The sequence below is a fragment of the Choristoneura fumiferana genome, chromosome 15 (assembly GCF_025370935.1).
Source record: "Choristoneura fumiferana chromosome 15, NRCan_CFum_1, whole genome shotgun sequence".
NCBI classification, from domain to species: Eukaryota; Metazoa; Arthropoda; class Insecta; order Lepidoptera; family Tortricidae; genus Choristoneura; species Choristoneura fumiferana.
This window is the reverse complement of record NC_133486.1, coordinates 14027866-14054245: the sequence shown is the minus strand read 5'-3', so window position 1 is coordinate 14054245 and position 26380 is coordinate 14027866. Positions and strand designations below refer to the sequence as shown.

Below are 26380 nucleotides of genomic sequence, written 5' to 3'. Positions count from 1 at the left end.
AAAGTATTTTTTTCGTCAAAATGAATAGCACTTATTAACCATACTAAAGTACCTTAGTCCCTAGGGCCTAGGGAGTAAAAGTCTCTAAGTAAAAGACTCTTTTTTCGTTGGAGGTTAGAAATAATCAAATCTAAACTTTAAAAACAAACAAAAACTTTAAATACTAATGCCCAAATATTTCCTTCAGCCTTATCCTAAAACTTTCAACAAGAAGGGCTCACCGTCGAAACGTTAAAATGGACGCGTGTGCAAATTTAATCATAACCGCCCTAAAACAATGAAACCCATATGCTACGAAATAAAACGTTTAATTTAAACAAAATCTTTGTTAACAGTCCACAACTAGACAATTAATTTGAATGCTAATCCTCTAGATGTACACTGTCGGCCGAAAATTATACAGTGTCCTTGACTAATATATTTTTAAGTTGTTTATGCATGAGTTACTTTGATTTCACCAGTATGGAATTAATTGTTACAAAATGATGACTTTTTAGCTTAGTACATCATAAATTAGATGATCAAATGTATAAGTATTTTATTTACCTGTACAAGTACGTCAAAACTATATAGCGCTTTTGACGTTGTACACTTTGAAATTTTCGTCAACCCACGATAAAAATATCCTGAAAAATACTTACAGGGGTCCAAACTAACTAGCTGAAATATTCCGAAATAATTTTAAGACACCCTGTATCACTATGGTATTTTTACAGGTTTTACACTTGGAAAAGAAATATGAATGAGCATCACAGTTCACCATAACAGTGGTATGCAATTTTTTAAATTAAATATGCAACCCCCTGCAACCTAAATTAAGAAATAATAGTTCATAGAACCCGTTTCTAAAATACCACCCATTTGACAACAAAAAATGGCAAAATACCTGTCACACACTGTATTCGAATGCTCCAATAATTTCATTCAATAGTAAAAAATTCCAATCCAATTCTTATTCAAGGTTAAAAGAAACAGAAGTTTATTGAACGAGTGGATTGCATTTCTAAACAGCAGCGTAGCTCGTATCTCTTGGTATTTATTTACTTTTCCGTATATGTTTGCCAAACGGGTAATAAAGTTTTCTTAGTTGGGTTTCCTCCATCTTTGTATTGCGATGTATCGTTTGAATGCTCTGATTGCCTAGTTTCTTGCAAATTTTTTTTGTTGTCTTTTTTCTTATTTTCTAAAGCGTGGCTAGGCGCCAGCAGTACTTTGAATATATCTATATATATAGAAAAAGTAACTGACTGACTGACTTATATCAACGCACAGCCCAAACCACTGGGGCTAGAAAAATTAAATTTGGAATATATGCTTCTTAATAGATGTAGACGTGCACTAAGAATGGATTTTTCGAAATTCTCACGGGATAGGGAAATATCTAAACTTTTTTCGCTTCTTCGTTTGTAGTCGAATCTCTGAAACTACTCGTATTTAGCCGATTTTAAAAATTCTTTCACCGTTAGTAAGGTGCACTATCCTTGATTGACAAAGGTTACTTTTTATCCGGGATAATGCAAAATTCCCGCGGGATAGAAATAAATTACTTCAATTTCGGAGCTGATTTAAGAAATTGTTACGTATTATGTCATATGACTAAGGCTACTTTTTCTTCAGGAAATTACAAAACTCCCATGGGATAGACAAAACTGAATTCAACCAAAAGTAAGCTACAGTATTCCTGATTGACATAGGGAATTTTTTTCCCGGAAAATGAAAAAATCCCGCGGGATAGAAATAAGTAATTTAAACTTTGGCACTGTTTTTAAAAATTCTTTCATATAATATAATATGACTATCGTCGATTGACATAGGCCACTTTATTTTTCGGAAAATCCAAAATTTCCATGGGATAGAAAAAACTGAATTCAACTTCAGAGCTGATTTTAAAAATTCTTCCACTAATATAAAGCTACACTACGAGTATTGCTGATTGGTTTAGATTACTCTTCTTTGGGAAAATGCAAAATTCCCACAGGATAGTAGTAAGTAAGACAATCAAAATTTGGAGCAAATTTAAAAAAAATCTTTCACTAATAGTTATCTGCAGTATCCCTGATTGACATAGGCTGATTTTCTACGGAAGAATGCAATATTCCCGCAGGATCGAAATAAGTAAATTCATCATTGGGGTGATTTAAAAAAGAATTTTTACCAATTGGGAGCTACATTATCCCTATCATTTAATAAAAAGATACAATAAGAAATTACTATCATTCAATAAAAAGATATATATTAATACAAATCATAAAAGTAACAATAAAACAATACACAATCATTGTCCTTTAAAAAATATTGTTTTTGTTAAATGTGAGCGTTTTTTTTCTTTTGGTATACTCAATTGTTTAGTGACATAATAAATCCGTATTTTAAAATATTGTTGCGCAACAGACTTAATGAGGAGATTCCTATGATCATCGTACAAGGCATGATCTTTTAATTCCCGAAAAATCGTTGTTGGCAATATGTTCGACGATACTTTATTAATCATTTCTAAGAAATTTCTAGGTTGGCCAAGACACTTATCACCAATACGCAGTTGATACTCCCTTAGAATTTTTTCTGCGACTTGACATATTTTGGTTAAGTCTGAGGTAGGCTTGAACAGGCCTCCCCTATTTTTTATATTTATCAAACATTTTCTAAAAACATTGTCTTTGTTTTGAAGCCCCTTTTCGCATTTCAATGTTTTTTTCAATTTTTTTCCTATGAATCCTACTATGTATTCTACGACATTTTTTGAATATTCAGAAAGAGATGATGGGGGAGAAATATAGTCATGATCGTGATCTGTTATATCCAATGAATTATGTAACTCGGGCTCTAAGCGTCGCCTACAGTTGGTGCTGTCGTCAATAGCTTTTTTGTAATTTGTTTTATAATTCAAGACCGTTATTTTATCGAGAGGAATACAATTACCGGTAGCACTGTCTTTAAACTGAGCATGTACAAGTAGTTTTTTGTATGCAGCGCAAGACATCCGTGCTGAAGGATTATTATTAAAACCACATTTTGCCCTGATGGCCCCAAAAAATAGCTCCAGGTGGTCTTGGCTCAATTTGTACGTGCATATGTACTTCAAAGAATTAGTATCTGTAACAACGTACATATTGTACAGTTTAATAAGAGGCGACATGCATGTCAGAAAACCGCAAAATCCGGTGTGTCTGTTTGAATTATTTACTGGAGTCCCATCTTCAAGCTTTAAACCTTTAATGTAAATTTCAGCTGCTGAAAAAAATTCTATAGTTTCTTGTATGTTGAAAGATGTTAAAGCTCTTTTCTTGGAGTTTTATATAAAACCATGATACTGTGTTGCCTTGCCAATCTATGAAAGTTTTTTTAGCTCCGAATGTGTTTCGGACTAATTTAATATTGTGGCAAGGGTCTGGCCACAAACATACTTCCTGCCCGTCGTGCGTGAAAGACGATTCTGATTTAATATCACAGACTAAATGTGCACACATTGATTTGTTGGTAGGAGCACCATCAAAGGTGAGACTTACGACATGAATTCCACATTTTTTTAAAAGCGTAAGGCATTGTCCTATTAGCTCAGCTTTTTGCTTCGCGGTGATAGAATGGATGAGGAAATATCCAACAGGCACTTTAAATGTATCGTTTATTGCCGTTACCATAAAAGTCAGGGCTTCTTTTGCTAGTGGCACATCATCTGAATCAAGGTCACAACCAAAGTTACTAAAGTCAAAATATTCTTTGCCATCCCACTCTGCTTGCTTCCTTATAGCCATTTCATCGATTGCTAGGGCACAAAATATAGTTTTGTTGGGATTTTCTTGTGCTCTTAATACGTTTTCGAATTGTTCCCTGACGAATGAGTATGCTTTTGGAGATAAGTAATGTAATGTCACTGCAAATTTTTTAATTTCTAAACTGTACTCCCTAGTAAGCACATCATCATATTGTTTCTGAAGAAACCTTTTTATAACATGATTTTTATTTATACCATCTAACATGTTGATATATTTGGTTTCGACATTTTCCAGTCTTAATTTGTCTAAAACGACTGTGTAAAGATCCGCATTTTTTTTCTGTAGTCGTGTAACACGTTTAGTTAATGTGTTAATTCTTTGCAGACGGCGTTTTGAAACCTTTTTCAAATTTTCAACTTTTTTCTCTAACATTTTCATTTTTTTGCACTTGCAATATCCATTTCAGCTTCCTCTGTGGATGTGCCAAGTTCAGTACTTGAAAATTTTCTTTTTAAATTAATTGGTATCTTATTCCCCGTGTTGATTTCTGTGAACGGTTCCTCAAACAAGTATAAAAAAGGATATCAAATCTCTATGTGTTAGATTTTTAATTTACCTATTTTATTTTTAGTCCTATCGTTTCGAATACTTTCAACATGCAAAATATAGACTGTTAACATTAATATAGAAAATGTTAACTTGGATAGTCTACCTGTGAACAGTATTTAGATAAATAATAAATAAATATCCGAGACAATCCACACACGGTCGTCTAATCCCAAACTAAGTAGCGAAAGCACTTGTTCTATGGGTATTAGACAACTATACAATTTTTATGATAAACATACTTAGATAAATGTTTTTTTATTATAAACATACATATAGGTACTAAATACCCAGACTCGGAAAATGCATTTTTGACAATACATCACCCGGCGGGAATCTAAATCATGACCCATGGAGCTCAAGAGGCAGGGTCACTACCAACTGAGCCAACGGGCCAGTCAACTTTATATTTAAAGTGGTACAAAAGTCAACAGGCATCTAGTTCAAAATAAAATAATGAACTTACCATTCTATCCTGACACTGGCGACTTGTGGTTGGTTCTGCTCGACTTTGATTTGTTTCAGTTAATAACAAGGTTCCCTGAAAACATTTCAGTGCATTGAATAAGTATAACCAAGCTTTAATTTATAATCATTTTTTTAATAGTTCGTAAGACAGCCTACAAATAAAATTAGAAAACACTATATTGAAAGCAAGTTAGATATGTATATTGTATAACAGGTACGTAATATTTATTTACTTGGGCTTATCTTTGCATTATTACATTGATAAACACTATAATATTATTTCTTTATTTAAGTATTTTTTTTATAAAAGCAGGCTGCACTATGCCAAAAAACATAGTAAATACATGAAATAAAATACTACATACCACGACAAAGCTAGATGTTTCACTTGGTAAATTTAATGTAGGAACAGCGTCGGATTTTAAACGTCTCCATTTTTTATTTTCATTTGGCACAAATGAGTCTTCCGTAAAATGGCGAGAACAAATTCTGCTGTGCTTTTTTGGAGTCCAGTTGGACCTCTTAATGCAACGGCTCCATTTTATTTTCATGTGATCATGATTAGGAAACCTGCAACAGGATTAAAATAATTATCGACAACCATTTTTACATCACTAGTAACCCACAAGTCATACAATTTTATTTTTCAGAAAAGACTTAAGATAAAGCTAATGCGTGTATTATTTTAGTAGACAGACTTACGGCACTATTTTTTCTGACTATCTATCACTTTTTTATTTCCAGTATTGAAAAATAAATCTCATACTTACCGATGAAATGTTAACAATTCGTTTACATTTTCTTTTCTCGAACTGTGGGCTTTACAACCTTCCACAACACAAGACATCGTATCCAGGTCACTGTACACCTTACTTCTGGCCGATTTCTTGGACACAAGTTAATAAAATTTCGCTATTTTCACTCCAAACCACATTAAACTCTCGACCGGTAACAATGAAACATTATGGTACAAAATTAAGATAACATGACGACTTAAGTATTTTGACGTAAAGTTGTAACTTTTTGTTTGTCAGTATTATAAGATGACCAAAGGAGACCATTTGACATTTGTCTGTTTTTTATTAGTGACACGTCCAAAAATAATAAAAACAAACAGCGGTGTTTTGTTTCACTCACACTTATGTTATGATAATTGACAATAATGAATAAACTATATATGTTACTCGGTTATTATTTTAGCCCGGCTTCCATGCTAGTTATTGTTCAGAGGTTTCAGAGTTGGTACGAATTATGAATGATTAATTACGTATGTAGGTGTGTTTGTGTGTTTTTGAATTCCAAAATGTGCACCATCGCCTAAAACAACGTCTTACTGTATTTGTATTTCCATGTAATCCTCAAAAAAGGATCGCAGGATGCTACCCCAAATTTAACGGGAGCGAAGCCGCGGGCAAAAGCTAGTATAATAATAAAAAACTTATTACAGGCATCTTGGTCCATAAAATAAACACCTTACAGAAATACATTAACACCATTTATAAATAAAAACTTGTTCTTGAAAATGTTATAGCAGAGTTAAAGATAAATTTAACTCTAAAAAGGCAAGTTGTTGTGAGAGACTATGATAATACGGCGGAAAACTAGCTCTATTTTAACGTGTTTCTTTGTCCCAATCGTAAATAAACTGAAGACAAAGTAACTGAACTTATTCGAAATGACCCTTGATTATAGGTTTTGCTTAGATATGTGACAAAGTCCCTGAAGATAATTAATTATTTATAAAATTTACTGTATTTTCTTTTCGATATAGTATACTTTCTGTTTCTTTTCCGGAAACATTTGACCGTATTTCATTTTGTTTTGAATGTTTATGAAATTTATTTCTTGGGCTTGTTTTTTAACTGCGACATGAAGAATAATAATTTGACGATACAAACTCTTTATTGTACTAAATAAGTTAACAAACACAATTGACAAACATTGCATAACATAAAGAATTATAGGTACATTAAATACAAAAAACATTTAAAGCTATTCAATGACTGGGGCAGGCATGTGCACTGCTGGTCTTGGATCAGTCCATCCGATAGAACGGAATTTATGACACGTGCCTCGAAATGCTGAGCTAGTGTCCTATTCACAACCACATGACCCATCAAACCCTATTGTCTAACTGTATTATCTGTTGTCTATTTGTGCTTAATACTAATGCTGTGTCTTGTATTGTGAATAAATTTATTTATTTTCTTTCTTTCTTTCTAAACTTAAACATCTTCACAAACTTTCACATTTATAATAATAGCATGATTTCGGGATCTCGGAAACGTTTCCCGAAATAAATGGTTTTATTATAATTGTTATTTGGTCAAATCTTCCAGATGATTAGATGATTTAAGCAATAACTATTCCGTGATTAATTCCCAATAAAATATTAATTCAAAACTAAAATTTTAAGAAGAACTTCGAGTAAAACTCGGCCGCCCAGGGAAAAGGTACGTCCAGAAAGAAACTGTTAAACATGCTGAGTTATTTACCGTCGTCGACGTCATTTGTCCTTTTGTTTGCATCGCTTGCAACGTGTTTTGTGTTGAAGACAATGCCGAGGTGCCCTCTTTGTCTAGTATCTGGAGGAACCGTTAGCATGCTGTGATATTTCACTTCTTATACCTTTGGCTGGCGCAGTAGAAAATTAGAATACGAGAGGAGGTACAAAAATTCGCGGAATGAAGTGGTTGTGAATCAAATAAAATAATAATTATTTTTCTTTTTTAGTATGATTACCCTTGAGTTAAATGCATTTGGATGAATTAAAAAAAATCTTTGTCCTCGAAATTACTTTCCTCTTAGTCATAATTCGTTTTTTAAATTTGGCAGCAAATACCTAGTACTCGCTAGGGATCAGATCCGGGCTGTAGGGGAGGGTGGACCAACGATTCGAAGCTAGACTTGACGAGAGCAGCAGTCGCAACATGGCTCTTGCGAACTGGTGCATTGTAATATAAGAGCAACACACCCTTCCACAACTTTCGCTTTCATTTTCCTTTAATAGCTCCTCTTAATCTTTCCAGCAGCATTGCGTAGTATTCCCCAGTTATGGTGACGTCTTTGTCTTCATAGTCGATCGTTGAAATTCCTTTGGAATCCCAAAAGATTGTCGCCTTCAACTTTACGGCTGATTCTGACACTCGAAACATCTTCGGAGGTGGTGCACCCTTCTTACGCCACTGCACACACACATTGTACACTCTTGACATACCTAGTGGTCGTGGAGGTCGATTGAGGATCACTTGCGAATCTTCGTTACGATTTTTGTCAAAAAATAGTGCAGTGCTTTCCCTTTGCCTTTCACACTAAATACTCACCGCTAGGGAAAGCTGACGGTTTTGTAAGATAAGCCTTGGTGGTTGTTTTGAAGCAGAGCTGCAAAATTATTCAAAATATTTAATTCCATACCCCTGCCTTGGCTGCAACTTCCTCGATAGGACTGACTATGTTTAGAGAAAAAGTTATATTTGTTTAATTTGAGTTATCTGACAATATTCCATTCCTGTCTATAGTACGGTCAGTCACGTCGCGTGATTCGATATTTATTCTAAGCATTTTATACACACTGTAATTATTTCATAATTATTATACTATCTAATGCCTGTATTAACACAGAGGACCACAGACGGATGTTTTCCTTATATCTTCTCATCATCATCATCATCTCAAGCCTCTCGCAACCAATTTGGTGTAGGCCTCCTTCAGCTTTCTCCACGTCGCTCTATTCTCAGCCGTCTACATCCAGTTACTGCCCGCAACTCTCCCGATGTCAGCCCTCCAACGCATCTGAGGCATTCTGCATTCTGCATTCTATCTTCTATTGTTATTTATTTTTTATTTATTTATAAGAAGAAAATTATATTCTTAATTCTTAATTTTATTTGACCATTCTCATTCATATGAATGAGAATGGCAGTTATATATAAATTTCCGACCTTGCCGTTAACCCTAAGGATATTATATTTTGTAAGATAAGCCTTGGTGGTTGTTTTGAAGCAGAGCTGCAAAATTATTCAAAATATTTAATTCCATACCCCTGCCTTGGCTGCAACTTCCTCGATAGGACTGACTATGTTTAGAGAAAACAGTTCTATTTGTTTAATTTGAATTATCTGACAATATTCCATTTCTGTCTATAGTACAGTCAGTCACGTCGCGTGATTCAGATATTTATACTAAGCATTTTATACACACTGTAATTATTTCATAATTATTATACTATCTAATGCCTGTATTAACACAGAGGGACACAGACGGATGTTTTCCGTCTATCTTCTCATCATCATCATCATCATCTCAAGCCTCTCGCAATCGATTTGGTGTAGGCCTCCTTCAGCTTTCTCCACGTCGCTCTATTCTCACCCGTCTACATCCAGTTACTGCCCGCAACTCTCCTGATGTCATCCCTCCAACGCATCTGAGGCATATATCTTCTATTCTTATTTATTTTTTATTTATTTATAAGAAGAAAATTATATTTTTAATTCTTAATTTTTATTCATATGAATGAGAATGGCAGTTATATATAAATTTCCGACTTTTCCGTTAACCCTAAGGATATTATTAAATTTATTTAGCGTCCCACACTAGTGCTCTACCGATTTTTCACGCCACCAAAATGATGCCGTCTGGATGATAGCCGTTGTCCTTCATCATACCAGTTAGCTTTAAAAAGTAAAGTAGGTGATGACGAGGTGGCAAGTGACCGACGTACCAGATATCGATGTTCAGGTACAGACGGTGAATATACATGTAACTTCTTCTAGTCTCATTCAATGACAGAATTCAAATCATCGACGAAGTTCAAATCGGAATAGCGATGTCCCTCCCTATGTAGATATGTTTTGTACAGTCTTTAAAGCGCATTCGACTGGTCTATATCTATCTAGGTATTTGACCAAGAGTCTGTTTCTCCATTCATTGATAAATTTTATGTGACAGATATCTATAATGTGTCGTGTTTGTTTGTTTTGTCAAAATAAACACATGACATCACAGATATCTGTCACATAGAATTTGTCAATGAATGGTGAAAAAGACCCGGCTAATGAAAAATATGGCTTAGAAAAGAATCCAGCGTCATAAGTTGCATTCGAAATATGCAACTTATGACGCTTCTTAACAACTATTTTCAAACCGTATTTTAGATTTGAAAATTCCGAAGTGGCAATCAATAAGGCCATGGCACGAATCCAAGTGCGATGCGAGAAGGTCGTATATCAAGGGATATCGCACCTCTGTGCTGAATAGAGCGTACTTTGTAACTTACAAAGTTACGGCTGATCGGTTTGCTGTGACTAGTACGTTACTTGATTAAATCGGATTTTATGAGACAAGGAACGCTAATAAGTAAGTTTACTGGTGGTCCCTACTCTTTATGCTATTATAATCTTGCCTGATACAATTAAAAATAGTTTTGGCAAGTATAGGTTTAAAATAAAAATAAGGTTGTTTTTAATTTAAGGTTATATCCGTGCACGTGTAGTACCTACAATATTTCCGAACCGGCACTATATTTATCATATTTTTTTTTTTTCAATTTGTCATTATTAATAATTCTAGAACTGCTACCAGTAGGTAGCAAGACTAGCGAGGTAGAGCAGCAGCCTTATCTACATTCCGTACCTATAACTAACAAAAATATAACAATAATTATTATTGTATTACGTAGATAATTTCGTTTTGTATTATTTATTTACTCGAATATTTAATTTATTTATTCACCGTTAGCAAGATGAGAACATTTTCCAGTTCGTTACCGAAACTAGACAATGCATAGCGGATCGCCCACAAACTACTTTCTATTACTTCCCACAGACGACAAATCGTCCGCCCAATCTGTCAAAGTTTCACACTAGCGAACAATTCTGAACTTTTAACTTGTTTTCTCAGTTTCGTCGTCTGCTCAATGTACCTGATCACGTTCGACAATTTCCTGGTTCCAAACGCCTGTCCCACGCAATGTGCAAGCACGTATAAAAGGGAGTTTTGCATCCTCAAAATGTTACAGAGTGGGATTTCTCATGCGTCTTTGATATTGAAGTTTTGACCAGGAGAAATAAATATGACGGTTCGATTTGTAGCATTCGAACATGGCGGATGTAGACAATATCTAATTTTGCTATTTCTGTTTCTTTGGCTAGTTGAAGTATAATTTGGATAGTGTTTTATGCGGCGATTAACCTTAACAGTGAACAGTGATCACAAAATTCTATATTGCTCTCGTGTCTGGCATTTTTAATGCGCAAGTTGTCTCCACGTGGTTTCTGGAATTTTACTATCAAGATGCAAAAACTACAATCAGCGTACAACGTACCTCTCAAAGAGAGTTTACCTTGACACTGGCGAAATTGTCCTATTAATTAGGACGGAAAAGCCATATCGTAAAAGAGAAGAAGTATGACGGTTTATATTTACAAAAATTTGAGGCACATGCTATTACTTAACACGTTACATGTCACGTATGCAGTACCTTTATGGTTGTTGTTGTTGTGTTGTTATGAGTGTTAGGTAGCTTCTAAGACATACGTAGGTAATAAGTTACTTATCTAGTCGTCATTAATGTATATTAGTACGAAATTTGCGTTTTTTTGTTGTTTAAAGGTAAACTTAAGTTAAAAAGAAAAAAAAAGAAAATACCATTGAATTAAAATGTAACTTAAAAACAACCGAAGGCGGGAATCTTGCGAAATGGTATGATGCATAAATGTACAAACTTCAAGTCAAAAGAATTATTAGAGCGCAAACACAATACAAAACAGCACAGTGACGTGGTATTTTTCTCTAACTTTAAATAATTTCGATGACGGTGGAGTCCTTCCTTGCTGCGCCTTACTTAGCGAGTATTTCTTCAATAAAGTTTCCGGATAGGTATTCTGGAAGTTTAATGTAAGTTTCCGCAATCCAACTCACAGCGTTTAAACAACTTCTGATTGCTTTGTAACCTAGAGAGTCATCTAGGTTCCTAAAAAGGGTGCGGAGATGTTATTCGGAGTTTCGGCGAATTCAGGCCCCGACCACAAAAATTACCTGGTTACTGGAGATGGCCAAAGCCATAGACAGATGAACGAAGTAAAAGCCTAGCTAGGTAGTAACGAAAAATGCGCAAATATGTAGTCTCTTGATAGGCCCCTGCGTATTTACATCGTTTCGCTGACTCAGCCTTAGTGACGATGAATACGAGTAAGATGGCACTAGGGTATCCACACATGTGTCGTCTCAGATAAGAATCCGACCTATTTGCCAGGGTATAAGCGTCAACCGTCGGGTCTTTTTCCATAATTGCGGGTCTCTGGGTTCCAAGATAGACGGAACATTCTGTTGGTTTATAAATCAACATGCATGTTTTCGAGTGATTTCATTGATACCTTTTTATATAACCAAGCTTATTCAAGTCTTTCTTCTTTCACACTAAATTATAAAAAATTGACGATTCATCGACGGACACGGCTTTTATCGTTAGTCAGCGATGGCTTGGAGAAATCCTTGGCAGACTTAGGAATGCAATTCGTATGTTTGTCGTCAACTCAAATTTCCTAACATAGCGTTACAAAGTTGATCATTTGAGGTGAGCGTGAATTTGATTGTCAGCGGTTATCTTGGAATGATTGGAATGGTTTTATGAAAATTGCGAACCATTACCAACTCGTAACTGTTTTAGCTTATTAACATTTTCTTGAGTGCTTCTGCCGAACTAAAAATTCGCCTCAACTGTTTCCTTTCCCGAAGATATCGGTTCATATTTTGATTTTTGTCACACACGGTCGCCATAAAATTAAATGTTGATCAAAAAACAGTGCGTCTTTTCCGGTTATATTTTTTTTATTTATGCGTACCCAACCCAGTATTTTTTCATAACAATTTTTTTTTTCAATACTAACGTGTTCTTTTTGAGTCTTGTGATAATCAGTGATGACATACGTCAGAAATTAGCCTGGTTATTATCCCAATGTCAGCAGCTTTACTGGTGTTCTTAGTGAATTGCATAATATCGTCGATCCATAGTACAGGAGCCATGACCCGCTTGCTGCAGCTTCGAATTTTCCCCGATACGTACTCTAGGTGTGAAGCATACAAAGGAATGCAATCATCGAGCCTAAGCTCTGAACCATTGAAGACCGTCTCTCTGGTAGAAAGGTACATCCTTCTAGCAGTATAATGCTGTGCTCCATCTAAGTTGTACTTGGAAACAGGATATGATGTTTCTCCATCCTTCTTCCCTATAGGATCATTTCCGTGTCCCACTCTGAGCCGATTTATCTTCAGAGCAAACCCCCCAAAGAAGTCCATATAGGGCCCCAGTGTACCATACCAATTGTTCTTTTCATTATTACGGAAGTCTCGATGAAAACGGTAGAAATAATAAATGCTTACCAGGTTTAGTTTTTTATATTAAATATCACAATACGATACTCATTAGATATGAGACACCAACAAGACACTGACATTATAAGTTAAACAAAAGCTATAAAAATAGACAATAAAAGAGAGTACAAAAACATAGTTAAAAAAGAGGTCTGTCGCCAACACTACCCCCCGGTGCAGAGCACCAGTCGTTTGGTCAACGACAGTTAAGGTGGCAACCCCTTATCCTGTTCTAATAGGAGAGGAATAATTTTGCATATCGGCCTTTTCATGACTCCTTTGCAGGTGACCACCTCCACCACTCGGGCCGTTCCATCTGGGCCACTAAATATTTTACTTATTCGTCCTTTCGGCCAAGTTCCTCGTGGTAAATTTTGGTCCACAATGAGGACTGGATCATCCAATTGAAACGAGAGTCGAGACGTTCCAGTTTTTCTAGGAACTAAATATGGGAGGTATTCTCTTAGCCACCTGGCCCAGAAATTTTCGGCAAGACGAAGCGCCTTTTTGTAGTCCACGCGCCGGAGCAATTCAGCGTCTGTGCAGCGAACCAATACTTCCGTGGTCGGTGTACCCAGGAGAAAATGAAATGGAGTCAGGGCTTGGAGGGTCTCTGGATCTACTGGTACACGAGTCAGTGGACGTGAATTGACTACTGCCTCCGCTTCCAGCAGCAACGTGGCCAGTAGTTCTTCCTTGGGGTCCTTTCCGACGAATGGTTGCGGATAGAGCAGCCTTTATGGAACGCACCAGGCGCTCCCAGGATCGTTCGAAGGACCAATGAAAACGGTAGAAATAATAAATGCTTACCAGGTTTAGTTTTTTATATTAAATACCACAATACGATACACATTAGACATTAGACACCAACAAGACACTGACATATAAGTAAAACAAAAGCTATAACAATAGAAAATAAAAAGAGTACAAAAATATAGTTAAAAAAGAGGTCTGTCGCCAACACTCGGTACTCCAAACCGTTTTATTTGTGTTGCCTCTTCCCATATCTTCTTCGCTGCTTCCCGGAGTATGATCTTTTCCACCGTCTCGTGCATCACTTTGAATTCAATAGACTCTTGACTTCTTGATAAGATTGCTGGTTGGTAGTTATGAGAACTTGCTGATGTACTATATTGTGGCATGCCATAACATTGACTGAGTAAGCCCTAACATTACTTTTGATTAAATTTGATTATTAACATAACTTTTGTTATAAGTTTTCGTTCGTAAATAGTAGTTCTATGTAGGTGTTTTTATTTTAAAGTTGTTTCGATTTGATTATATTTCAGTCAGACGCCTAAGTACTTAAATCTTGATAGGTATATATGCCTATAATCCAAGTAAACCAAGAGAAACGAGCCACCAACATAAGTAGCGTGCAGCAAATGATGGAAGACGTCCATTTTTCAGTATTACCAACGTGTAACGTTACTGTACATCAATTTAGTATCACCTGAGCGATCGAAGCCTGCTGGCGGGGCCATTAGTCAAGTGTAGCGCGTTTTGTTATTGCCGGGAAACTTTATACGTAGAGATAACAAGGCGGTAGGTATCATGAGTTAGGTGGAAGTATTAAGTTCTAAAAGAATTTCCTTGCTCACCCGCGACCTTCAATTCTTTTAGTTCATTGATGGACTTCCGCAAAGTAACGCCTGATTCAATAAATTATTAAGTTCTATGTTAAGCATTTAGCTTAGTTTTTAGGGTTTCGTACCCAAAGGGTGCTAACGGAACCCTATTACTGAGAATCCGCTTTCTGTCTGTCTGTCTGTAAGTACGTCCGTCTGTCACAGGGCTCTATCTCTTGAGTCGTAATAGTTAAGATACTTGAAATTTTCATAGATTATGAAAACGTTTTTACTGTGGCCGCTATAACAACAAATACTAAAAACAGAATAAAATAAAATTTAAGGGGGGCTCCCATACAAAAAACGTGCTTGTTTTGCCGTTTTTTGCTAACGTCTAATGAATGTTGTATAGATGGTACGGAACCCTTCGTAGTCTAATTCGCACTTGGTCGGTTGTTTTAGGGTCTTTGGGTTTAAGTAATATTATTATTTTCAAATAAAAAAGCTCATTTGAATAGATTAGACTCTATTTTCGTCACAACAGAATATACTCAGTTACCTATTATTGCATACAGTAGAGGGTCAATTTTTTTGCCGCTAAGTATATTTCGACAATCCTCTCAAGAACTAGCTCTTCGCGAAGGAATCTAAAAACTTGATTTAAAATATGACATTCACAAACCAGTCCGATTATTAAGAAAACAAATTACTAATAAAAATCGAACTGCAATGGAATCCTTAGCTATCCTTTTCACTTGCGCGGAACCCGGATGCCACCCAAGAACCCACAGTGCAGTGGATGTAGCACACTCGTGTCCTCCGCGGTTAAGCGGGCGGAAAAACCAGGAAGTCGACACCTACCATCGGGTAGGTCGGGGTAAAGGTCGGGCTGAAATGAATTTTACAATTAACCCACAACAAAGAAAAAAAACCTCACTTACACGGCCCTAGGCAACAAGAGAATAAAAAAAACATACTCGATTAAAAATCGGCAATGTTGGTGAAGCGCGCTAGCACGGGAGTTAAAAAATTGTGTCGGTTTCACTTTGTTTTACAGAATGTCCCAAAGAAAGATCAGCGTCATTCGCAAGATCGGAAGTTGTCTGATTTTGGGACCATTTTGTTTCGTGCGCATTTTTATAAAAAAAAAATTATGTTGACACGAACTAAATGTTTTCCTTTTTTCTTTCTTTCAAACTGTCTCCATTCAAAGCGTGAAGAGGTAACATACAGACAGAGTTACTTTCACATTTGTAACAATAGTAAAGATATGAAAAACCGCTGAAGTTGCAACTCATTTCCAGTCAAATATAGTAAGCACCATTGCTGCCAGTATTCCACGAAGCAGGAAATTGATTTTCGCGCCACGTTTCGACATTAAATATGAGGTCAAATGGTGCGTCAGTAATGTGAAAATTTTAATTTTGATTCGCCGTCGTGCTGTGCTGATCAGTGAACAAAACTGATTTCTTTGTTCTCACTCTCACTCAATTTATTCTCACTGTAGAGTATTTTGCAGGGCCGCGGGCAGTGAACTAACCTAAAAAACCTTAACTAAATATATATACATGTTATTATAAAAATAAAAATTATAAAAAAGAACACCCACGTCTAAAAGATCCGCCTGTGACGGGTTCCCATGATTCTGCTGCATTCCCCCAAGACCGGACCGCAAGTGCGATCCGCTGGGATAAATACGCGCCCAGCTCTTGGGTCCCCAGAAGTCTCGACTAACCAGGAAGAAAGGAGCTTTATGAAAGACTTCATGCCTGCTGACCAAGGCCCTAAAGTCTCAACAGCAAGCGCCGTAAACTCGTAATCCTTTAACAAGGAGGAGTACTTGCGGCGCATGAGGAGATGGCTGGATCAGCCGCAGCGCCATTATAATTATTACCCAAATAGGCATAGGCCACTCTTCTTTATCCTTTTAAGCTAAAAGAAAAAGAAATAAATAAAAACAATATGCCAGGCCATTCCAACTACCGTTTGAGATCCTAGGAAAGATATCCCGGAAAATTGAATAATTTTAAACAGCTGAAGTCGCGGACAAAGACTAGTTATTCAAGATCATCATGATCATAATCCCAACCTATCAGACATTATGGTTTGAAATAAAAGACAGTGTAATTTTAACAGTAATTTAACATCTATGTCCTATCATTTCTCTTATATTTTATTCCCAAAACCGTGTAAAATAAATACTTCTCGACACAAATGTGGAATTATCCTATTAGTTGGACAGATGAAATCCCGTCAGCGATTGCAGCTTAAAAATAGTTATTTGTGCAACAAGAGAGCAAAGTAGTTTTTTGTTGCGAGTGTTTATTTTGAATCCCGAGTAAGCGAAGGATTCTATAATTGAATCACGAGCGCCAGCGAGTGATTCTAGGTTAGAATCCTGAGAGCAGCAAGGGATTGAAATACACGAGATGCAAAAAAACTTTGGTCTCGTGTGACTCATACAATTTTTCACCTCAGCAGCGAGAACATAATTTAAATGTAACATAAGAATAAAACCTCATATACCTACCTGTTTACAAAAAAACACATTTTTTAAATAGAATCCGATTATTAAGAAACAAATACAATAATCACATTTAAACCATAAAGTGTCCAATAGATACAATACAAATCTCATACTCATAACATGCATTGTATTTTAGAACTTCGATCTTTTACTAAGGTCACACTTATTTTTTAATTCTGCAAAAAGCCTTATCTTGAGGTCATTAAAAAGGTTGAACAATAAACGTATAATTTATTATAAATGTTATACCTTTAAATATGAATTTTATTAAGATTTACAAATTAAATCATATAATACATAAACATAAATAGATTTGTTAAAAATTAATTCAATTAAACAAATATTTATTCCAACTGTAGAGGCAGTATACGGAATTCTTTTATAAAAAAAAACAAGAGAAGCGGCTTTCGTGCAACGAGGTTGCATACTTTATTGAAAGATAGGGAAAATTTACATTTTGGAAATATTTCGTTGTCATGTAATTTATTAGGTATCGATATCTTTTTTAATACCAAAAATTTAATTTAAGATTGTAATCAACACATTTGATCTTATCTCTCGCTTTTTTTGTGTTGAAGTGAAATGACAGATCAAAGTAAAGTTCAAATCCTCTTTGGTTCAAATATTTGGAATTCAGTGAGTAGACCCAACACTGTACTCAGCATTTAAAAAAAATAATTAAAAAGTTACTTTGTCTCACGGAGTGAGCACTGATTTCTCATAGCAAAACCTGCTTGTTTGAGGTGCTGAGGTGAAAAAAATATTTAGTCCGCAATTGTTTTTTTTTTAATGTTCACCTATGTTCATTGCTTGTTGGTTATTTTTAAGTGGGTGCTGCGATTGACCATGGTCTAAAACACACCCCGTAGTTTGCCTACAGCGAAGATCGGAAATATACTAAGCGGCAAAAAATCTGGCCCACAAATGTATGCAGTAATAGGTGATTTTGTATATAGTGGGCCAAATTTTCTGCCGCTGTGATAATTTAAAAGGACTGTGTTGTCTGTCATTAGTATTTCACTTACCTTTAACTCTGGCCCTAAACTACGAAGTGCAAAATTGGAACTTCGTATCTTGCCGTACCGCTGACCCTTATTAATACGAAAGTGAGAGGGACGGTACGAATACGATACGAACTTCGATTTCCGTAGTAGCCCTGCTGGATATCTTGATGCCGTTAATGACGTCGTGTCATTTTCTAGGATTTAACATCAGCGCTTAAAATTGAGATTAGATGCTGGATAGTTAAATTAAGTCTCGCGAAAATACACTTTTGCGTTTACCTGCTACAATTGACAAAAGATTTCCATCTTTTTTCTTCTTCTGTTGTATGCACCGCTGTAGAGTAGAGCGTGTGTGAAGACTTATATGGGTGGCTAATACTTTCCATTTCAAATTCAACTAATTAACTTTATTAGGCTTAAACATTATGCTCAAATTATCCCTCGGAAATGTACTCTGACTTATGCTAATAAAGTCTAGCTCACAGAAGACACACAATTTCCACGAGATAAAAATTTAACTTATTTTTTATTCTTCATGGGGGCAAAACTGCGGTCATGAACTAGTTGTAAATTAAATATTCAGCTTAAAATCGGTCCATAAATTTTCTTGAAGTGGCAAGGTAGCGTTTTGTAAGTTTAATTTGTGCCCTCAATCAAGCCCAAACACAATAAGCAAAAATACGTGCCAAAATTACAAAACGAAAATACCTAAATTTTAAGCCATATTACCGTCCATAAACTCAAGTGTAGCCATCACTTTCGTTTCTTCAAAACTCTTAGTTCCCCCGTTCCGCCGTTCTTCCAGTAAATTATGCAACAGCCTTGTATTGTCTCTTACGGTCACGTTGGCCCTATCGCACGTAATAGCCACAATAAACCGTAAAAATATATAACAGTATGCTCTTAGCCGTAATAGGGCATATAAAATTTGTTGGGACCACACTGAACTTTAGGTTTTACGGACCCTAGCGAAGAATGTGGAGGATCGTAAATGCAAAATGTTTTCGATTTCGACTCGATATTGCCGATATTGAATAGGTGCTTTGACATAAAAACGATTAATTTTGCATGCGTAATCGGTATGCTCGTAAAGGTAAGGGAGTTTTCAGAGTTCAGTACTTCAGAAAGAGTAAAGGAAAATGACTTTGACTGTCAAGATCTTATTTATAAGATGATCGCATTGAAGTATAAAGTTGATAGTAATATGAAACGCAAAATGCCAAATGTAGACGACATTTAGGTACGCAAAATGTATAACGTAACCAATGACAAAAGGCAAAAATACATTCGCAAAATGTACAAATCGGAAATTGACACTGCATACTACTGTGCATTTTTCAATTTATAAATTTTGCGAATGGTTCCGCGTGTATCACAATATGAGTTGTGCACATTTTTCGCATTGTAGATTTGGCCATTGGTAATATTTTGCTTGTATATAATAGTGTACATTTTGCGTACAAACAAGTTCGGCGAACGCATTAGGTAGCGGAAGTAGGTTATTGCCACGTACTCGTAAGTAAACATTACTTGAGCTAATAACTCACTCTCGCTGCAAAAAACCAGAGCGACTTACATCGTTTCCCCAAGTAGCTTTTTTCATTCGCTAATGTATCGCAATTTAATCTAGATGGCAAATTAAAAGAAACAATTAGTGCATGCCGACTGATTAATGTGAATACGGGGCACGGTGCTTATTGAGACAAATTGCACTCCCGCTTTCCCACGTTAAGGAAGGTTCACATTGAAAAGTACTGTTTAGAAATAGTATAATTGCAATCTGTATTCATGTCTTACAATGAACTAGTTGTTGCCCTCTACGCCATCTTTATCCTGCAGGAATCCATTTTTTGTGGGATAAATTGATACTGCAACTGCCATAACACCTGCTTCACTACTGGCATGAACCGCAGACCTAACAGACCGATTAAATAACTACATAATGTTTTTTTAAATGATTTCAAACCACAAATTTAATTTTATAACGTCGTTAAATGTAGTGTAGTCCGAAATCTAAAAATAAATTGATCTCTCACCGTTACTGATAAAATACAAATCGTCAACTCACAGACTGCATTTGCAACAGGCGGCAACGGCTGAATACTAAAATACATGAAAATATTTTCATCAACGATAAAATGATCGATACTAATATCATTTCAGCTTTCACGAACACATTACTCGTAACACGACTACGTTATTACCTGTTATCACTCGCGTAAATCGACATTAATATTCCAATTTCAAATTAGTACAACTAATGTAAACCGTGCCTATGTAGATTAGCATAACCTCGGTATGTGAGGACACCTGGTGGCGTCAGGTATTAATTAGGGAACAGATTGAATTTCTCTCTGTTGCTGAATTTTCAGGTAAAATTTACGGTGTGTCAGCTGTTGTTGGGTGCGATTCTGTATGGGACTATGAAATATTGTAGTGACATTAGCATACCAGCGTTATATTTATATAGCGTATAACTGTGACCCACTGCTGGGCAAAGGCCTCCCCTCTTGACCCAGACCTCCCTAATCCAGAGCTATTTTTGTCCACTTGTTCAGTTCCGCGTCTAGGGCATCTCGCCTTCTCCGTTTCGGCCTGTCTTGCCGTCGGTGTCCGTTACGGTATGCTTACCCATATGGTTTTGTGCACCCACGTTTGTGGGCGCATCCGGTAGACATGCCCGGCTCAGTCCCATTTAAGCTTGGCGTTTAGTTGCATGTCTTTTTGTTTCCCACTGCTAAGCAAAAACCTATTCCCTCTTGCTCATTCTCGTCTATCAAACGAGAGCTTGCCATTCCATGTGATGAGCATCTACATCTGCTTCGATCTGGCTTCGATCTGGCTTTACGATATATCTATGAATGAGGCCGGAATATTGGGCAAAAGTTCCAAAATGGAGAAATTAAAAATGTTCCTTTGTGTTTTTTGTACTGTATCTCCTATATTAACTAATTCATGTTTACTATATAGTATAGTGCGCAAACAAAAACATCTGCTTGCATATACTTACTTAGCACAAAAACAATGATTTGGACATAGGTTTGAGAGCGCAAACATATTTCCCTTCTGCGAACACTGGCCGGTCGCCAAGACGTATTGATTTTTGCCTAGAAAGGAAACTAGGAGTGCTCTTCTTGTTGTAATCGTATAATAATAATCTGATAATGATAGTAAATGTATTTAATAGTAAATCATACATACAGGTAGGTCAGTAGGGTAGAAGTTCAAACGCTACAATCCTTGCAATACTTGTGTCGCATCAGTAACACTTCAGTCGTGTATCTTTTCACACAACCTCGCGAACAGTAGTTATTATCTGGCGTTTTTCAGTATTAGTAGAATTTTATCAGTTCAAACTCTTGCTTGTGGTTGTTGATTTCAATCGAACGAACGTATTCAGCCTTTCCGAGAACCCGATCCGAGATTTGACGACTGATTTGACATTGTTTTCTTTACGAATATAGAGTGAATCACTCCCTCTCTTAATAAATATCATTCGCCCGTGTCTGGTTTCACTGACGCCCTAAGACGCTGACCAGTTATTAAGATCTTCGCTTACGGCCGCGGTGCGGGCGACCAGTGTCTCGCACGATTCTGGTTATCGGCGCGTTAACTAATACCCACTTAGTTTAACTATTTACGCGTACAAATAAAAATAATAAATAAATGACAAAAATTTGTGCTGCTTGCTGTAAAACAATGACAACTTCACAAAGCATCCAATGCACTAAATGCGAAAGTGGTTATCACCATGTTTGTGTCAATATACGCGACCCTCGCAAGCTTAGTGAAAACACAATAAAGGAGTGGTGTGCCCCGTATGTCAGAGCAATATGCCTAAGAAAGGAAATTCAAATACTCCAGTTCGAGCGTCCACGCAATCTGACAACAACACAACTAGTAGCAATAGTGCAAATACAAATGTGACCTTGCGCCCCCAACCGCAAAGGTACCTCGCCCCTGGTGTCCACGAAATCGGCTCAGACTCTGATGCAATAACATCACTATCAACTGAGGTCAAATTAATGCGGCAAGAAATGAGGAAAATGAGCGAACACATGGAAAATCTCACCAAGTCTTTCTCGCAGTGTATGCGCGTTTAGATTTATGAAAGTCGTTTCATCGCGCTCGCCAAGCGGATCCAGGTACTCGAAGATCGTGAAATAGGAAATGAAGTTCTTCGCCAAAAAGTTTTCAGAGCTAGAAGAGCAACTCAACACACAAATACAAACTCGACTGAGCAACGAAATTGAAATCGCAGGTGTAAACGAATGCCCTAATGAGAGTAAAATGCACATAGTACTTAACCGCTGCTCAGAAGATAGGATTACCATTATCAGAGGACGACATTGACCACGTGACCAGGGCTGGTCCTAAAGGGTCATCAAGTGGGGACAGCAGGCCTCGGCATTGGTGGTCAAATTTGTGAGACGTGCCAAGAGAAACGATTTCCTGAAAGCAGCAAAGAGCAGACACAATGTGACCTCTGCATCAATCAATGTAGACGGCCCTCGAGGAAGTTGTACTTCAACGAGAGATTGACAAAGCAAACCGCTTGTTATTTCGTGAGGCAAGGGAGTGGTCAAAAAACGCCGGTTTCAAGTACTGCTGGACAAGAAATGGGATCATCCTCATACGCAAGAAGCCCGGTGCCCGGAATATGTCATCAGGAGTGCTGCTGATCTTGACAGATTCCACAACACATCAGTCCAGATGAGCCCGAGAACGCCGGCAGCCCGCGGTTCCCAGCACGCCTCAGGGCCAGGAGTGAGCTGAGACTAAGAAGGCTTCAGCGTATTGTTTCTCTCTGTCATGCAGAATCCTTCTGCATCTGTGCTCACTTAGCCTAATTGTATACCACACACTACACACATTTGACACACAAAATGTAGTTTCTCATAAACACTTTAATACTCTGCACTCTAAACACTTACATTGTACTCGACCTACAACAATGAGGTTCCCCATGGCAGTAAAAAGTCACGTGATTAAATGTCTAGTAATGTGCTTCAGAAATTTATGACTACCCTTCTTTTTCAAAAGTATTGCTACTTTATCAATACGAAGATGGCATTACATGATCTTACAAATGGGTTGGACCAATCCTTTGCCATTGAATGTCATAATTAAACAATTTAGATCAATTTAAGACTATTTTACCACACAGTACAAATTTAAAGTCCTAACAACAAATATACGAAGCTTGCAACGCAACTTTGATGCTTTTGTAGTAGCCTTAAAGCGTGTGATATTGACGTTGATGCCATAATACTCACGGAGTGCTGGTTGAGAGATGGATCGGTGATTGACCAACTTCCGGATATACTCGTTTCATACTTCTAAATTTATAAATAGAGTGTGGGGTGGTTGTTGTTTATATAAAGACAATCTTCAGGCCACAGCTGTAGAGTCACCATTAGAGGATGCTAACTGTCTCTCAGTAACTATCTCTGACCAATAGTGCTGCATGGAATATATCGATCTCCCTCAGTTACAAACCTTGAAAAGTTTTTAAATTCTTTAGACCACTTATTGTGCCAAAGTAAAGATAATCACCATGTGGTATTGGCCGGAGATATAAATATCGATCTGTTGCGTGACTCAACACACAATCAATCAAGTTACGTCTGTCTATTGGCCACTCACGGCTTCTCCCCTCAATAACCGTGCCTACCAGAAATAGTGCATGTCTCGACCACATTTTTATTAAATACAACCAAATGTCTATAGGTGCTGTTAGTCCTTGCTCTGTGTCAGATCACGATATCGCCATGGCTGGCCTCTTGGGCTATAAAACCCGGGAAACGTGATCGTTATGTCGTCAAAACTAACTATGGGAAAATAGCGGAAGAGCTGAAGGCTGCTGACTGGTCATCGTTACCAACGCTACAGACGTGAACGAGGCAGCTAAAAATTTAATGATTTGATTACTCAGTCAGTTAGAAATAATACGGGCTGTTAAGGTCAGTCGTTCCAAGTTTACATCAAGCCATGGATAACGCCTGGATTGATTAAGTGGCATGGCATAGGGACAGGCTACACCAAGTGTAAGGGCATCACCGAACAATCAGTTTCTTCGTCTTATCTACACCAGGTATAGGAACTTTTTGATAACTTGTTATTTAATCTCAAAACTGAATATCAAAACAAGCAACTGATCGATAATAAATAATCCCAGTAAACTCTGGCAATCCATCAAAAGTATCTGTCAAAATCCTAATAAGAAAAACCACGCAGAGGAACTTTTAGCATCTGGTGACAAACCCGCCATTGAAGTACTTGACGATTGCAATAGATATTTCGCTGCCAACGGTAAAATTCTGGCCGATAAGATTTTATCCAAAATTTCTGAGACAGAAGCATCCTTAGCTGAAAAATATAGACCTCAACGGACAGTTCCCAACTCAATTTACCTGTATCCTACCGACACGAGACGAGGTGAGTAGAATAATAACCCAGCTCAAAAATGATAGTGCACCTGGTCCTGATAACGTAAAGCCGCTACTGGTGAAAGAGTTGAAGCAAATTATTCTTGAGCCTTTGACCTTTATCTGTAATCTCAGTATGAGTTCGGGTTGTTTCCCTGACTGTTGGAGGTTGCCTGTGTCTCACCGATTCACAAATCAGGACCCAAAAACTCGCCAATCAATTTTAGACCGATTTCGCTGTTGTCTGTTTTCTCCAAAATATTGGAGAAATTAATTAAGGTTAGGCTAACTCGTTTCGTTGAGAGCAACAGGTTAATCTCAGACCGACAATTTGGTTTCAGGGCTGGAATGTCAACTGAGGATGCGGCTGTCCTTTTGACTGATTACATTTGGTTACCTGGACGGTGGAAAGAAATGCATTGGTATTTTTCTTGACCTTGCTAAGGCTTTCGATACCGTCTCGATTGCCATACTATTGAAAAGCTAGAACACTGGGGGTTAGAGGTGTTGCTCTCGACTGGTTCACTAGTTATCTTACGGATCGTGTACAAACGGTGAAAATAGGTGAGCTGGTTAGTGATCAGCTCCCGGTGAGGTTCGGTGTTCCTCAGGGAAGTGTGCTCGGCCCATCTTTGTTCACATTGTATATCAATGATATTTTTGACATAGCCATACCGAACGTAGACCTTATTTGCTACGCGGACGATACTGTCATTTTTGGTGAATGGTAAGTCGTGGGATGACACCTTCCCTGAGGCCGAACTCGCGCTGGCAAGGGTTGGTTCGTGGCTGGACCGTAATCTCCTGACACTGAATGTTGAGAAGACTAATTTTATAGCTTTCTCAAAACTATAGTCGCCTGCCTTCCGCAGAAAGAAGCATTAAGTTTCACTCCTGTTCATGCAGCAGTTTTACTGGTCTGCCTGATTTGGTTCCATTATGTGACTGTCAGGTGATAAAAAGACAAGTCGTCGTTAAATACTTGGGCCTTCTGTTTGACCAGCACCTCTCTTTTGCACAGCACATCGCCGCTCTTGCTGCAAGAGTAAGAAAAATCATTTATATAATGAAGAGACTGCGAAACTGTGCCACGAATGAGACATTAACACTTGTATATCAGGCGCTGTGTCAATCCATTCTCCAGTATGGAATTGCCGTATGGGATGTGCAGCAAAGTGCCACATGTTGTTTGTAGAACGCGCGCAGAGAGCTGTAATTAAAGTAATGCTCAAACCAAATATAGGTATCCCACACATTTACTATTTCATGAAGCGAAACTACTAACAGTAAGGCAGCTCTTTATTACTAAAGCAGTCGCTCGTGCGCATACTGATGTCCTCGGCACGGGTCTCCACGAAAAAATCCTACGAAAACGTCAATATAGGTTACCGCTCCCACCATGTAGATCTGCTCTTGCTAGACGATCGCCCGCCTATTCTCATTGTTGTATATACAACTATATCTGCAAACACTGCAACATAAAACGTCTCAAAGTTCCCACTGCACTGGGACTTGTAAAACGGTGGTTAATCACACGGAAACTACAGTGAAACGGAAACATTATTGAAGCAATTACACACACACAACACACACACACACACACTCTATGCACACACACATTCACACACACACACACACACACACACACACACACACACACACACACACACACACACACACACACACACACACACAC

At 37.3% G+C, this 26380-nt stretch overlaps 1 protein-coding gene across 1 annotated transcript in view; it reads right to left on the bottom strand.

The window, feature by feature from the left end:
- LOC141435632 (uncharacterized) overlaps nucleotides 1-20344 on the bottom strand; it is a 44299-nt gene extending 23955 nt beyond the window's left edge. The window contains exon 1 of the mRNA XM_074098372.1: nucleotides 20293-20344. The gene's annotated coding sequence lies outside the window, so the exon portion shown is untranslated. The remainder of the gene's footprint in view (nucleotides 1-20292) is intronic.
- Between the last annotated feature and the right edge of the window lie 6036 nt (nucleotides 20345-26380).